This window comes from Rhipicephalus sanguineus, chromosome 6 (genome assembly GCF_013339695.2).
Source record: "Rhipicephalus sanguineus isolate Rsan-2018 chromosome 6, BIME_Rsan_1.4, whole genome shotgun sequence".
Classification (NCBI taxonomy): domain Eukaryota; kingdom Metazoa; phylum Arthropoda; class Arachnida; order Ixodida; family Ixodidae; genus Rhipicephalus; species Rhipicephalus sanguineus.
Window position 1 is genome coordinate 121,564,687 of NC_051181.1, and position 17,113 is coordinate 121,581,799.

The window sequence follows — 17,113 nt, forward strand, 5'->3', positions numbered from 1 at the left end:
TACGAAAAATATACATTGAAATCTGTGACGTCATCATCGGAGATATCGGCGGGAAGTTTCAAAGTGAACACTTTTGACATTAATTTTATCATCTATCAATAAGCCCTACGGTGGTGAAATTAACGACACTGGAATTTACTTGATACGTTTTACCAGTGTAAACTAATTTATTGTTTCACGTTAGTGTCACTTTAAGTTATACAACCGGGGACCAAACTTCTTGCAAGACATTGCGATAATTTAATGAGTGTAAGAGACACTCATTAAATTACCTCGAGGTTTTCAGTCGATTGCATTGTGGTTTTGACGTCACTAGAGCATTGCATTCGTTCGTGACGTCCATGGAACGTGCGACGCAGTGTTATTTCTTGATGAACATCAGATCGGCGATGTACAAAGCATTAACCAATATTTACCGAACTAAACGGACATGACCTCGATAGCGACACGCTTTTTTTTTTTTGATAAAGGACACTTCATAGCGCAGTCAAACTGTATAAAGCACCAGTCATACAGCAATCAAAATTAATCTTACATGAGACGATCAGAAGTGATGTCGAAATGTTCGTTTCAACGTGAGACATCGCTTTATAAGAGTGTTGCGTTCATTTCAGTTATCCGTCAACCCATGAACATGTTTCAAATAATGATGGTCAATTTCCGCTTCGTATGTGATCAAGCTTGTTATTAGCTGTCGTAAATGCATGGGCGGATACACAACAGGAGCGGAAAGGAATTGACAGGTCAGAAGCTTACACATTAGCATTAATACATTTACAATATGTTGCACCAATTGACCCAGCACACCAACGTCACGAACGTCATTGTAATGAGCTCCCTTTGATTCTAACATCTCTTCACCCCCCCCCCCCCCCGAAAGTTTTAAATTTTGCAGGTGTATATATACGCACACATACATACATAGACTATGGTTGAACCCCCCTCCTCCCCCCGAAAAAGAATTTCTGGCTACGCTACTGAAACTAGCTGCGTCGTTATCTTATACGTTATTACACGATCCCTTCTGAGACTATAAACTTATCGTTTCCCTAATAAAGACGATCCCGCTTCTTCATCATCATCGTCCAAGCTATATAATAGCAAACCTTCCACACAGCTTGATGACTTCCGACACGAGTCGAACTATAATACAATAGCCACGAGCTCGTAAGAAAGCCCCTCGTACACGTATACAGCAAGGCGGAGGGGCATTTAGCTTTCACAAACTCATTGCTATCGCCACCACGCGCGGTCGCTCGCGCTCATAAGCCGGCGATGAAGAGGTAATCGTTCCTGCTGATTAATGGACGGCCGCCGACTCGTGTTGCTTTATGGGAAAGGTGCCCGTCCACGCACGCACATACACACACACACAGCGGCGGCCGGGCCCTTTATGTGGGCTGATACATACTGCACGTCTCTCTTTCTCTCTCTTCTGTATAAGAGTATCTCACAGCGCGTGCGCGATAGAGACGCCGCTGTTGTTGTCTGGCTTGTGTGCGTGTGTGTAGGTATATGGCAGGGAACGTTTTTCAGGCGAGGCTGACGAAGGTTCGCTTCGTGTGCGGTCAGCGTTCCTGTAGATGCTGGAAGAAAAGACCGCAGCGTTGAAAAAAAAAAAAAGATTTGGCAATGAAAAGACTGCAAGCAATATTGTATACAAGGGTAGGAGACCGTTATCTGTCGACGGTGGCAATTTGCCTGCGAAGATTGCAGCTGCATCGCCGTCGAACGGTGCTTGAGGACATCGTCTTTTATTTGAATTTCCTTTCTTTCTCTGCTGAATCTGATACGGTACGAGATTTTGTAAGGATGCAAGTCATAGGTCCAAGGACAAAATGTACAACCAAACGACCGCGCACGTCTTTGTATAATCGGAGCCAACGGCACTTCGAAAACAAGTTGCCACAGGTTACCGTAATCAGAGATTACGTTTATACTATAGAGGCCGTAGACACAGCGTCGTGACTATTCACAAATATAAACAGAGCGCGGTATCCTCACAGGCGCCGCCAGCACTCCCCCCCCCCCCCCCCCCGCCTCTCCCTCCTGGAATTTTTCAGCTTCCATGTGTATATATGACCCCACAAACACACGCACACTTGCAAACACACGCACGCAAACACATATAGAGGAGTGAAAACCCTCCCTGCCCTCCCCCACGAAATCAAATCCAGGCTACGCCCGTGCACGCATGCCGTTATACGCGTCATGACTGATTGATATTGGTCTGATACATGAATTTAAGGACGTATAACAACGGCAGTTTCGTAGATAACATAATAAGGTTTGTAGTAACAGGAGAAGGATAAAAAAGCCTTGAGATAAAGGTGGCGACAAAATAAATGAGTCCCCTATCTTTAACGTCGTCATGCTGAATTATAAGGCTAGAAGGTTCACGGGACAAGCTGACGCTATTCTGTTGCATTGCACGCCTGTAAAGGCTTTCATACGTCATCAGCTGCTTAACTACGCACAGGTGCACTATTATTTAGGAGCTGAGCGCACACACCTGGCGACAATAGTTCTCCAAAAACTACAGATAAAAAGAAAACGGAAAGTTGCCTTAACGATTCTGTTGAGCCATCTGAGACCTGAAAGGAGGCGTGCCATCTTTCCCAAGCAACCGCAGCATGCATTTACATCACTGCGTTGTCAAGCTTGAGTTGCGAGGGCACGAGAATCTTTGCGATTCTTCCTCTTACTTACAATTTTTAGTGCTGCGGGGATAAATAAAAGTAATTAGGTTTTGTGTAGATGTGCATGCACGAGTCACAGCAAACGGGCGACGCGAGACTGCTGCAGGTATTGCTATTATATACACACCGGGGTTTCTTCCTGGACAAATAAATCTCCCCCATGCGGGAAGGATTGCATATAACGTACATATACGATGCTGGCTGTAGATACACACCTCTTAATTGTCGGCGCGACGCGATCGTAATCGCCACCCTGGAGCACCGTGCCAACTGAATGCCGGAAGCATGCAGGCATGGCATGGCTCGCGCCGTTTTCTCTGCTGCAGGCATTCTCTCACCGCCGGGGACTCGTCGCGACGTCGCTAATCGCAAGCGCTTCGCGTTTGCGTTGGCAGGCTCCTCATATGCGGACACTTAAGAAGAGTCGAGATTGGTCCGCTCCATCAGAGACGTGAAACGTTTTGTTGGCGCTCGTCATATATGCGTCCGAAGGATATATGACGGGCGATTCTGGTGACTTTGTCATCGATGAAAATTGCATTGCGGAGTAGGCTTTAAGGAAGGCACGCCAGAGCGCAAATTGCGCCTGGATTGACTAGTATAGGATGTTTTAGCAGTGCCGGATTGCCGTACGGCGAATACGGAAATACCGGACCGTCGTGGTGGGCAGGTAGTTTTTTGCTCTGCAAAACTTGTGCTATAGCCACAATAACAAGCTTATCATCCTACCGTATACGCATCGAAAGACCCCTGAAACTAAAGCGTTGTCGGATCATGGTATACATTAAACACGGAACGGTAAACGGTACGATATTACCGTTACTGCTAAAACACCTTAGTTAACGTGTGAACATGTGTTTAAAGCGCCTGTAAAGAGGGGGAAGAAGTCGGACACAAAGTCTGTATGGCTAACTTCTAACAAGCGTTTGCGTTGAAATAGAGTCACAAACATATACAGCTTGACAATGAAAGTACGTCGTAACAAGCGACATGTCTAGAGATATTTGCTTTTTTTGCATTTCGGATAGTATACAAGCGTCGTTAATTTATAATGTGCGTGTGCCGCAATTTTGAGTGAACAGTTTCTTGAAAGTTATAAGTACCCGCCGTGATGGCTTAGCGTCTAATAAGGTGTTGGACTGCTAAGCTCGAGGACGCGGGTTCGATTCCCAGCCACTGCGGCTACATTTCCATGAAGACGAAATGCAGAAACACACTCGTACTCAGATTCAGATGCACGTTAAAGAAATTCACGTGGCCAAAGTTAATGCGGAGTCCCCCTCCAAGGCGTGCTTCATAATCATATCGTGGTTTTCGCACGTAAAACACCAGAAATTAGTATTAATTAGAACTAACAGTCTGCTAGTTCTAATTAATGGTGTGTCTAGCAAAGAAAAACGAGCCCTTAAAATTCCCCTTCTTTCGACTCTTTCGACCAGAAATTAGCAGTATTATCGAAATTAGCGCTCACGTTTGTTTTGCTTGCATGTTCGTCTCTATGTAGAACTGTTACTGGCATAACTGTGATACCAACAGGTCCTGACGTCGACCCTTATGCGCGTCTAAGTTGTTTCGTTATGGTAATTCTTCCTTATCCAAAGTAGTAATCAATAACATGTAATGTTTATGCGGTAATTATATACGGTAATTATATACTTAACTCCATTCGTTCCTTAAGATGAACAGTTAGCATACGTCCATAGCCTCGGTGATCACCCCAGCCTACTGCATCATATGAAGCGCAAAAAAAAAAAAAAGAATTATGACAGAACCGTTGCATTAGCCAAGTCCCCATTTCACCCGTTGTCACTCCCCTTAACTAACACGAGCATATCTGTTTCGTTTAGCGCGCATTTTCGGAGCTCTGTACACTCTGAATCAGGTTCTGCGTAAAGTGCCGGCTATAACCAGGACACTACGCCAAAAGGCCAGGTTTCCTGACTATATATATGTTACGCTGGCACTTTAAGCAGGACCTGTAGTTAGGAGGGTATAGTCGCTCCAGCACTCCATGTGTTTGTGTTTGGGGAGACTGTATCCAAAAAGACGGATTGGTCCGGCGTGGGAGCCTTTTCATCGCGCCAGCAATCCAAGCACGAAATATATGAAAACGCGGCAAGCCGAACGCGACTGCTACGGGCGTTTTTTCGGTTCCCGTGTATATAGGCAAAGTGGTATTGCATAATCGGGTGCATATTTAGAATTTGATGCCACAACGAACAGTTCAGGTCATACACTACACCAGTTCTATTAAACTTGTCCCCAGGGAAAGGATTCAGAATGGTGTTTGTTCAAAGGTGCGCTTTGCCATTGATCACGTAACCTACAACAACACGCCGAGCGTCGTGATTCGCTAAAATTTTCTCTTACAAACAATTCAAGCGTAAGAATTTTTTCTGGATACGAGCCCGAAACCTAATATTAGCGAAACTTTTTTTGTTCCTAAATGCCGTTTTCCCATTGGTTGCCTTCGTGAACAATACAGTCTGACTGCATCATCGGCTAATATTTGTTCAAAGGAACATCACCTGCGCGAGAAAATATTTGAGGACTGCGGAACCATATTATGTGTGTTTCATTCCTTGGTGATTAACCCATCTTCAAACTCTGTATATGTATACTCACAAGCTGGAAGTTTTATCCATTGTGAACTGAAGGAAATCTCATTTGGCCTGAAAATGGCGAGATTATGCTTTATATATTGCAATACGTATATCGACGGAGGTCTCGAAGCCTTGTGGACAACTGTTCTGTATAACTGTGTGTCCAACTGTATGCGCTATTGGGGTCACTGTATGTGTATATTGGAGTCACCGTATATACCGTAATTATCACTCTGCATACAGCGTGGGCGATCAGCCAGGCTGGCGTTTCGTAACAATGGCACGTATCTCTTCATCTCTCTCCATGGAGGTCCGCCTTTTGCCAGATACATCTGTGTTTTAACGGTTCAAATGATAGCTATATTGCAGGAAGTAGCTTTTCAACAAGAAAGACATGCTACGTGTAAGCGTCTATCCCGTGTATATCTAAGCACATGACTGGTGCTGCAATTAACGTGGACTTACTATAGGGGGTCTGTCATTGTTAGCTACACATAGTCATGGACAATCCGTGTTTGGCAGATTATGTCCTGTGTGTACGTTTGGCGAGGCTTGTTTATAGACGGATTGTGCCCGTATACTGTCGGCACTCATCTACAATATGACAAAAAGGTTGAACACGCAAACGTTTTGTCGTCAGTAACCAGCGGAAAAAACAAACTTGGCAGCGAAATGTAATGTGTCGCGTAACCGACAGCTTCGGTCCTTGACGGAGTTTCTGCGCGTGTGCTGCATCAGAACTTTCGTAAACTTAACTTTTTTTTGGGAAATATTCTAGTCGCAAGAAAATGTACGTCATTCCTTTCCTGCTGTCTTAAGTGCTCATATCTTATCAGCATTGCATCGATAATTACAGAACTTTTTTTTTAACGTGAGAAGTCATTACTGTGCAAATAAATTAGAATCCAGGTTGGCTATTCAATTAGTTCGGAGCCACCTTTATAGCGCGCCGAATAACTCCTCGTAATGCTCAATATTTTCGAAGGAGTCCGTCGACAGATTGAAAACTAAAGATCTTCAGTAATCTCAGACATTGCGAGGTACTAAAACTCTGCATGGTTTAACAGTATTGGCAACTGACACCGCACGACTTGCAATTTCAAGCTTATTGAGATTGACTGCGTGGCTTTCCTGAAGCACATGATGAAACGTCAGTAGCGTTCACGACGATGCTCTGAATTGGCATATATCTAATCGCCGCGGAATAATTATGACGTTGCCGCCTTAACCTTAGCAAAATATACGGACGTTATATGTATATTGAACAAGCGTTGCGGATTAGTTGTTGAATGGTGCTGGGCTGTGATCACTCGGCAGTGCAAGAAACTATAATGACCATGGCGGCGCTAATTGTGATGTATTGTTCATCTCCCACGAGTAGTGATGTTCAAGAGCGGCATTCAATTAGAGACGCTGAAGTTCGATTATCAGGTAAGTAAGTATCAATGGTAAAGTGCAGCGACATCCTACAGCGAAGCATTTATTCACTTTCCGCTAATGGCAAAATAGTCCAAGAAGGCGACCACATCGCCAGTTGAGATGCAGTTATATTTAAATGTGGCGCTGTATACTGCCACATCACGTGGGGCTCGTCTCCAAACTGTTTCACGTACATCCTTTTAAAATACAGTTATTTCCTTCTTCGTTGTGACATGACGTCGAGAACGGAATATCAATACAAATGGTGCGGCAAGGTCTCGGAGCCCGAAATTCATGATATAACAAGACGGCGACTTATATTAATGACAAGCTATCATTACGAAACGTAGCAGCCATGGCACAGCTGACTTAATTTGTTACGCAAGCTATCACGCCTTAGCGTGTGTGGGAACTCGTACGTGTCTATACGAGAGAAGCCGGCGTGTGAGGTGGCTCCAAGATAAGGAATGTACGAGTAGAACGATAAGAACAAATGAGTCGCTAAAGCTGGAGCCTGCGTCAACCGGGGCGTAATGAACTAGTTGAAGTCTTATCATTTGTAACTAGGTGCGCTATAGGCCAAATTGATCGTAAATTGTAACGCGTTCTTTCGTCGATATTATAAAAGAGAAAACGCGAATACAAAAGCACACTGACAGCTCAATATACGCCAGAAGTGTGGCAGTATAATCAGTGCCGGTATTTTGCAGCGACGCGTTATGGTCGATTCTGGGCTGCAGTCTTATGATCCACCGCTCACGACCGTTGATAACGTGGGCCAACCATCACTCTGACCACTGGTCAAGCGCTAAGAGCGCGAGTAAGCATTTGCATCGAAACAGGTATGGCCACAAGATGCTGCAGCCCTGCCTGTCAATTCTAAAATACGTTGGGAGAGAATCCGTGGTAGAGTGAGTCGCGCTTAATCAATGTAGCCTGCCTGTCTACTTATCTCAAAAAACAACAGTGTTGCTAGTAGAGTAGATGTATACACAAAACGGTCGGAAGGCGAAATTTTACAACCTAATCCCGAAAGTTAATCAGATATAACGTTGCAAGGACACGACCACTAATTTCATTCGCATCGATACATAAAAGCCGAAAGGAACGTCTAAAGTCCGGCTATATAGCAGCGACAATGCTCTAGTCACATGGCAGCGTTCTTTTGGTATACATTTGAGTCTACCTATGTCACCTATACAGTCTAGTACCCGTTGAGGGTATTGTCCTGCAGTGCGGGACGCCAGCCAATTTCGAAGTTTAGCATCGCAGAATAGAGCACGTGAGACGTGACAATGCGTATAAGTCCTGGACTCTGCTTTGCTGATGAAGTTGAATGTAATTAGCAAGACGAACTTGCTTTTCGTAAGGCTTTTCTGCTTAAAAGCCATGTCGCAGTCGGAAACGCAATCCTACTTTATGTATTTTTTTCCAACTTCTTATAAAACAAAGCAAAAGAGTTGCTCTGATACTAATAATAATCTAAAGTCAAGACGCCGGACGACGCGTCAAAACGCTGCATATAGTCAGGGTTCAAAGCCAACCAGCGGAGGGCTCACCCGTTCATTCACGTTTATATGTGATATTACGGAACAGAACTAATGAACAAATGGTCACTGTGACATTACGAACGATCTACGACGCCGCGCGAGGCGACGCTAATCACGACGCGCCATAAACGCTTCATGTGGCTATAGGGGTCCAAAGCCGAGCGCGGGAAGGCTCACCTGAGACTTGAGGGCGCAGCTGAGGTTATCCTCATAGTAGCCGTGGTGCGGCGCCAGCCATGCCGGCAGGCAGGAGCGACTAGCGGTGAGCGACGACGAGCGTGCGCTCCCGCCGCCCACCACGGAGCACGCCGTACTCGCACCGTTCGCGCACCTTTGACGCGCACACTGACCCCTCCGTAGCCGCCGGTGTGTAGCCGCGGCTACAACAACACTCTCGTAGTTGGCAGCACGCACCAACTACACGCAGAGGCGAAACAACGTCGGGCTGTGCGTCTTTGTAGCGAGCGACTCGTCTAGATGGATGGCGGAGTCGTCCCACACGGAGGAGAATGCAAAAGCGAAACAACGACTTTGTCTCGACAGCGATGAAACGACTCTCTTCGGACTTGCGCACAACTTCGTCGAAAACTGCGGTCGGAAAGCAATGCAGGCGTGAAGACACGAGGACAAATGAAGCACTGTTTTTGCTTAGCCAGGACACACCGGAAAAGCAAAACGCGTCTCCCGCGCACTGCAACAACCCGCGATACCGAGCGCTCCGAACCGCACTGGATGGGTCACGCGCCACGCCGCGCGAGGCCGGCCTTCTTTCCACTCACGTCACGAAACGGGGCGGGACCGCGGCTCCGGGCGACGCCCACGTGGGAAGCGCGAGGGGAGGAGTCTCAGCTTCTGGCGCGCTTCGGCGCCGTCGACCAATCGGAGCCGTGTCTCTGGTCCCGCGCTCCGATTGGACAAAAGTGGCGTTGAAGGAGAGGGTGTGCTGATTCAGGAGGAAGGGGAGGCAGAATTTTTTCTCTCTCTCTTTGATTGACGGATGGGGATGCTGAGAGAAGGACTGCAAAGAGGGAGCACCCCCCATTGTTGTTTGGAGTGTGCAGATGGGGCTGGCTTTTGAACGGGAGTTCTCTTTCGTGTTTTATTCCTTTGTATTTTTTACTGGGAGGAGGGGGGTGGGGGTGGCAAATGAATTGGTGTCCAGAGTTGCTGGCTGTCAGACAAATCGACTGTGCTCTTAGCCGTTTGCTTTTATTTTTTACTTATTTTCTGTCACGAGATCTTCGAAGACAGCGCTTGCGATATTTTGTTCTTTAATGATCGTCTTCAGTCTTTCCTCCTCCCCTCATGACACATGCCTTGCACAATCCATTTCTAAATCTGTGAGTGAAAAAAACAAAAGTACGAAAGTTTAAGGCGAATAGCTACAGCGCGGCGAGTACCACGCGTGATGCGCACTGTCCTTACACTGGAGTGCCAGCGTGTTTGCTTTTGTTGTGCGATGTTCCACGCCATTTGCTTGAATACAGCGTAGAGCTCCGTTTGGACCGTAAACCTTAGAATTCAAATCGACGTCGCAAATGGGTCACAGTGAGCAAGAATTGAGCTTTTTTTTTTTTTTTTTCATTTCAATCTTGAACGTAATGGCACAAATATTATTAAAAGTACCGAAATAAGACGAAAGAACAAATAACAGTAGTGGAAAATAATTTTATTTCTCTTTTTTTATTGACGAAAGTTCGTTTTGTGCTTTCATGTAACCTAAAACAAGTTACGTGCGACACCAGTTATTACAAAAGCAAATTGCTAGATTAGGCCCGAAACAAGCGTGACAGGTTACTATTGCTTCAGGCAAATTACCAGCGAGATCTCAACATTACGAACTCACAATCTTGCGAGCCACCTCCCCGTGGTAACGTATACGCAGGCAGAAGCGATAAATTACGACTTAGCGTTCACCCGCAAGCGTGCTTCTCCGCATCTACAGTTAGCATTGCAAGAAAGCAAGACGCCCAGGGGCATTTTGGTGAATGCATTTCCAGGCGAACTTTACATTGTGTTGCGCGATACTCGCTACTATTTCGTCGAATGAGTAGTACGCTTAAGTAAATATAAGTTCTATTTCTAGATGTTGAAAGGGTCCGCAAAGCTCATTCAATATAAGATACTAAGTACAAGATAAGAACGCGCACCCTATACATGCAAGCACGACATTGCATGTTTAACATTGACAGAGCTGCCGGCTATTTACTAGCAACATAGAAAGCGGGGCTTGCCGGTATTCTGTGTATTGTAATTGTGTACAGTTCTCTGTGTAGCGCGAAATGCACTACAAAGCCGGGGAAATGTATGCGCGTCCGCTTTGCCTCGATAATGTGCCTTGCGTTTCCATGTGCGGAACATCGCGCCTGCGCTTCTAATACCGATATCATGATATTGATATCGCCGTACGTCATTATGCAACGCAGTGCTTGTTCGTCGTTACCGTTATCTTGCAGTTCCCACCTCCATAGGACACTAGACTCGGCGACAACTTTTCTTGACAACACTGTGGAAGCGACAGAACCGAAACGCATGCCTATTACCGCGCCAAAAAAATAGTACTTAGATTGACTGCTAATTTCCTCATTTGCTTTACTGAAATGAATAATGCTTCATTTATTGTAAGACTCAGACAGTTGCGGGAAGTCGTAGGTAGAATACAGCTACTGTTCACTTTGCAAGAATGCCTTCATTTTCCTTACATTTCTTCGACAGCAGCACCTTTTCAGCGCGCCCGATTTCCAAAGTAAACGTGGCGTCCATGACGTAGTGGTTCAGTGTGCGGCCGCAAACCTACTGTTTAGTTCTCCAAGAAAAACGTACTCGTAATATGACACTAAAATGTACACTGAACAATGGAAATGTTTCTCCCATTCACATTTATCGTGTATATAATTTTCTAAACGCGTTAACAATGCGAGCGAGCAAAACCGAAATGAGTTGCAAGCTGCCGTATACTACTTGCGGAGCAACGCGAATGTGCGAAAGCCCCGCCTCCGTAGCCTTCGATCCACCATCAAGGTAAGTTGTCGCTGAGTGTAGCATGAACGCCATTGTGACGCCCCCCCCCCCCCCCTCTCTTTTGTGTCTTTTCTTAATTGAGTGGCTTGACACAGGCATCTTGACGTCGTGTTCACTGTCGATATGCACCGCGGTATTTTTTTAATAATCAATAAGATCGTCCAAATACCTGTATGAACGGCATATGACGCGAGTTTAGATTGCACAGATCGCGCAAAAAAAAAAGGGCAAGTTGGATATAATATAAGGTCATGATGATGCTGACGATCATAAGAACCTAAAGGGCAGAGTCATGGGTTCACTTCTCAATCTCGGCGACAAGGACATCTTAGTAATAACTGTAAAAAAATCTCGGAAAAGCTTTGCGAATTCGGTGCAACAGGTACGGCCCTTTGAAGAGCGACCAAAGCTCGTGAAATAGGCGAGATGTTTTTGCGTGACGAGTCGTGCATCTTTCATGACAGGCCAGCCATCGTTTTAGTGGCATCCCGCGTTGCAGTCCTCGAAATTGGGACCCTCGTCTGAATATTAATCTAACGCTCTGAATGTTCGCTGAAAGAATAATACACTGAAACGTATTAATACCACATTGTTGCGCATTATCGGACTGCAGGTGTTGCGCCGGGGTTGGAGAAGTGTGCACCGGATCTGCTTCAGTGATCTCACGGGTTAACGCGTAACTACTTTTGCTCTCAAGTGAGCAGGCATCGCTCTCTCCACTACTTTTGCTAACAATTGAGCCGGCGTCCACTCTGACCAACACTGCTGGTCAGAGTGGACGTTGTCATGAATAGACGTTGTCTTCTGGAGCATCGCCACAGTGTGAGAAGGTTGTTGAACTCGCGCTGTACAAATTGCATGCATAATCAGGCAATGGCCACAAAAACGCCCACATGTAGTCCGGTTTACACCATAGCAGCGCCGCACTGCACCGTCATGTCTAAAGAAGCAAATCAAGGACTACCACTACAGAACAACTGGTTACTTCGTTAAATAGGAGGGTGTAGACAGGGACGCTCTTTTAAAGCTCATAAGTTGCTAACTGCTACATAACAACCGGTTGCCTCCTGAACATGAGTTCCGCAGGGAGTTCTTTTAAGACGTACGAGCCGCTAACGGGCTTTTCCTGCGCCTCATTTTATGAGGTGGGCGTCTGTATGCTTTTATCCGCTCAGATAGGAATAAAAACGGCGACAACGGAAGCGAGTGCGCTCCTTTTCGGGCAGTGGAGAGGCGTAAATATCGCCGCAGCGGCCCCAATTAAGATATGAGAGATTTGCGACGATATAAGAGGATGCGGCGGGCGGGCGGCCGCTCGCCGTCATCATGCGAAAAGTGGAACCCGGCGGAACGAAAGCGAAAGCCTGGCGGTCGATCGATGCAGCCGCGCAGTGTCGCCATCTCTCGGCGGCCTGACAAGACTCGACGCGGCCGCCGTCCGCCCTGTTGGCTCCGCTGGTTCCTTCCTTTCGGCTGCCCTTTTCGAGAGCGCGGCTCTACTGGCAAATTTCGTCATATTAAGAAGCACTCTAGTCTCACCCGTGGCAGTTTTTACGAAAATTTTTCGGGAGGATTGAGGTGAGTGGGGTGGGGGGTGGAGGTGTTCAACTATATGTATGTTCGTCCGTTTGTTTTTATGTGCGCGTGTATATATATCGACATGCAAAATTCAAAATTTTGGGGGGTTGCACTCCTTCAACCCCAACTGGTTACGCCACTGCGCCAGAGGCCAAGCGGCCAAGTTTGTCGCAAAAGCTCAGTGGTCAGGGTTAGCGTTCAGCAAATCGTGCACCTGTCGCATTACAATGAACGATTCACCTGTCTGCTGGGACTCCTGATGCGAAGAGACCATTTGTCACCTTTTGTGCTTCTGTTTCCGGTCTTTTTGAGAGAGAGAAAGGCATCGAAAGAAAGAGAAAAATAGAGAGAAAGAAAGGGAAGAAAGAGAAAAAAAGATAGAAAAAGAGAGAGAAAGAGATAGAAAGAAACAGACACAAAAAATAATAATAAAGCATCCATAGCTATGCATAGTATAGTATAGCAAAGGGTGGGAAGGAGAGAGTTGAAAGGGTAACAGCCCAGCCAACCGAGGACCAGCTAAGGTGAAAACCAGCTCTGCTGCGACCCAGCCTTGCGCGACTTAGTGCAAGCTGAGCTGATTCTTTTATTTCCACAACCCTTCTTCCGTGCGGAGTAGCCGCAGCGGAACCACTACTTCTTGACCTACCTATTTTCATAAGAATCTCTCTCTCTCTAGATAGGCTATGCCAGCCTCTCTTGTGTTCCTTGAGTAGACTTGATGACGGGCTTTTTTACATAAGAAATGATCGCGGGTGCCTGGCCTCATAGCTCGTGAGCCGCCGTCAGCCCATACGGGCCCTTCATGCAATACATGAAAGGGACGCGCCCCGCCACGGTGGTCTAGTGGTTATGGCGCTCGACTGCTGACCCGAAGGTCGCGGGATCGAATCCCGGCCGCGGCGGCTGCATTTTCGATGGAGGCGAAAATGTCTGAGGCCCGTGTACAGTGAAACCTCGGTGATACGAATCTCACGGGACCGCCAAAAATATTCGTATCACCAGAAAGCATGAAGATTTATCATGCGACAAAAAAAAAAAAAAGAAAGCTGGCGTACATTTTCATTTATTGTTTTTCAGGGCCGCAGCAACGTCAGGAAGTACTCTGAATGATTGTCAGTTAAGTTTTCAGGTGTCGGCAATCATACCAGCACTCGTAAATATACGGCCTGTAAGCGCGTATTCAATTAATGAAGCAGGTGCGTTGTGACCCGTGACAGCAGTAGCCCCGTTCCAATTCTAGCATGCTTTTTCGCATGACACAGGAGTACTGCGTCGAGAGTGACGGAAGAAGTGCTTTGACGGGATAGATCAAGGCCACAAAATTTCAGAACCATGGTCCTATGATACGCTTTTGTGGTCGCGGAGGTGTTGGGCATGTTTTTTGGGAGATTTACGGCCGTGCACGCACAAGTGCGACCTGAACGGTCGCGCATGTGGACGTTGTGAGGCCTGACTCCTCCGCGAAGACCGTCCTCGCCTTCTTTCGGTCCTGGTCCTCCTTTCATAGGATTTCTGGTGCACGAGGCCAGCACGTGTTCACACAGTACGACGACAGGAGCCCACGTCGATGCCTTAGGAAAAAAAAAAGCAGGGCGCCAACGCCCTCTAAACGCGAACGCACACGGAGGCACATTAGAGCCTCAAAGATTGGCGCACGAAATCTCGGAGCCCGTGACGCGTCTCTGAAGGTTTATTCTGACCGCAAGAATATTGTTCTTACAACGTTATTCTGACGATTTGGCGGTGCCCGCGCTTGCGTTCCCGCGCTCGCACGTGCTTGGTGCGTCTTCCGCGACAGCGCGGACACAGCACCTCTTCGTACCTGGGCGGTAGGGTACATTCGTATCAAACGTCGCGGGGTAAAAATTTGTTCGCAACAACCATACTCCATTACATTGCAGGCCAATGGGCCTTGGCCGGGACCAAAGAAAAATTCGTATCACCCCGAAATTCGCATGAGCTGTGATCGCATCACCGAGGTTTCACTGTTTAGGTGCACGTTAAGAACCCCAGGTGGTCGAAATTTCCGGATCCCCTCCACTACGGCGTCTCTCATAATCATATCGTGGTTTTGGGACGTTAAACCCCAGATATTATTATTATTATTATTATTATTATTATTATTATTATTATTATTATTATTATTATTATTATTATTATTATTATTATTATTATTATTATGAAAGTGACGTGCATTCTGTCACCCTCCGTCTTCTTTCCACTCCGTCCGCTATTTGCCTCCCCATGTGCGCCTCGTAAGCTGGAAAAAAAAGACTGCTTACCTCTAACCTCTCTACCTTCCCTCCATCTCTCCATTCATCTGTCGTAGTAATAACTGAAACTGGGGCTAGATTCTACGAATGTGTACAGGATTGACCGAACAGCGCAGGGATTACGAAGTAAAAGAGTCGTCCCCGGTCTGCGTCAACCCTGCGCTGTTAGGTGTCAGAACCCCAATGCGATCATTGCCGAGGACACGCCCGTAGCCAGGAATATTTTTCGGGGGGGGGGGGGGGGGGGGGCACCTGCTGAAAATCTTGACTGTTTGAGAAAAACACCTATTTTCATTATTTATTTTTGGTAAAAACACCTACGTCACCAAAATTTCAGGCGGTGGGGGAGGGGGGGGGTGGCTACTCGGTTACGGGCCTGGCCGAGGATATAGTTAAGGTCGCGAAGAACGACCTTTTTGACGTCAATCGCTCGCTGCTAGGGATATCTTTTCTTGTTTTTTTTAGCGCCGATATAAACATTTAATCATCCTCCTCCTCAGCCACTGCAGACGCAAAACTGTCGGTCCAATAAGTGGTGCTGGAGCAGGATTTCTGATACGCTGCGCCGATTTATATAACCGCGTACTCTCTTTAAGACCGCGCACATGTGTGCGTGTTCTTTTATCTCTTTTTTTCTTGCGTGTTTCTATGGCTGAGCGTACTAACTAAAGGTAGAGATAGAAGAGAGGTGCGGATGGTTAACCATGACAAGCGTACGCTTTTTTACCCCTCACCGGGGAGAGATTATAATAAATAGTAGAGACGGAAAAAGAGAGGGAGAGAGTGACTAGCCGCACGCACGCGCCAAAGTAAGCACCAAGCTTTCTATAGTCACAAAAACTAGCAAGAAATGACTTACACCCTTGATAGTTCTTTATCACTGATCGACAGGGTGTACAGGTACCACAGCCTAGTCCAATCGTGTATCATTACAGTATACTATATAGTGCCTACCCGGCACGAATGTTAACCATACTAAAAGGTATATACCACTGCAAACAATAGTGCCTGCGCAGCGATCTTAAATCTTCACAATAAACGCTCGCCGTCATCCACGTGTTAGTAGCGATTCCCGCAAACGATACGACGAGAACACGTATTACACATAAACTATACGGCAGCAATCTATAAAGCTGTGCGGCCCGCTCACTATATAGGTGGGCCCTAATGACGCTACAAAATCGAGATAAAAACGTCTCGAGTGAGGCGTGAACAACCGAGCACCTGCCCACTGCGCCGATCAGTCGTCGCGATATGAGGCGAGACAAACGCGCCGTGGTATTATATACGCTATAGGCCACATCGGATATCGGATGACGCTTAGAGCTAGCACTCCGCACCTCCGCGATTCATGGGATGCTTTTAGACGCTGATAACGGAAGCACCGCAAAAGAGCGCGGCGCGCCCGCTTCGGAGCCTGCAGGAAAGAGGAGGGTTAGTTCTTATCAGGAAGAAATAAGTATGGGGAGCCCTAAAACACGCGAGCGGTGAGTGCTGATATGTTGCCGTCAAAACAGAAACATCGTATGAGGGTCAGCCGTTCCTTATAAGACTTCCGCGTGGTATAGGACTTTTGAATGTATACATTAGAAGAGTGTATAGATTTTGGCACGCTTCTACTCCGCTCTTCAGATGACTCTTTTTATATATTACACCGAAGCAACAAAAGGTGTAAATGAAAGACGAAGAGCGCGGTGGTTTTTACGCAGCTCTGAATCAGCGCCGTGGACGCTTGACCGAATAAACGCATACAAGGGACGCGTGACAATAGCGCGTTTAGTGCGTGGCGGGCGCGCTTCTATAAAGTGGCGTGACTGGCGCAAGTTTCAGCGGTGGGCCGCGTCAGTATTTTCACGAGTGCACGTATATATATACTCTGCGTGCACGCACTTCAAGACGCCTTCTGCTGGTCGCGTGCAGCGAAGACATGTATCCGCACTCTTGATACACCAGTACTTTTTCCTTTT

The 17,113-nt window shown here is 46.7% G+C and overlaps 1 protein-coding gene and 1 long non-coding RNA gene across 5 annotated transcripts in view; one reads left to right on the plus strand and one right to left on the minus strand.

Moving 5' to 3' along the window:
• Positions 1-17,113, plus strand: part of LOC119396294 (uncharacterized) — a 258,725-nt gene that overhangs the window by 231,981 nt on the left and 9,631 nt on the right. The window lies entirely within an intron of this gene.
• The window catches only part of LOC119396293 (transcription factor GATA-3), a 257,931-nt gene that overhangs the window by 89,449 nt on the left and 151,369 nt on the right, over positions 1-17,113 (minus strand). Inside the window, exon 1 of one of the 4 annotated variants that reach the window (XM_037663445.2) lies at positions 8,449-8,854. The exons of 2 other annotated variants lie outside the window; for them this stretch is intronic. The gene's annotated coding sequence lies outside the window, so the exon portion shown is untranslated. Of the gene's footprint in view, positions 1-8,448; positions 8,855-17,113 lie in introns of those variants that run through there. One more of the 4 variants, XM_037663443.2, reaches the window with a different exon arrangement.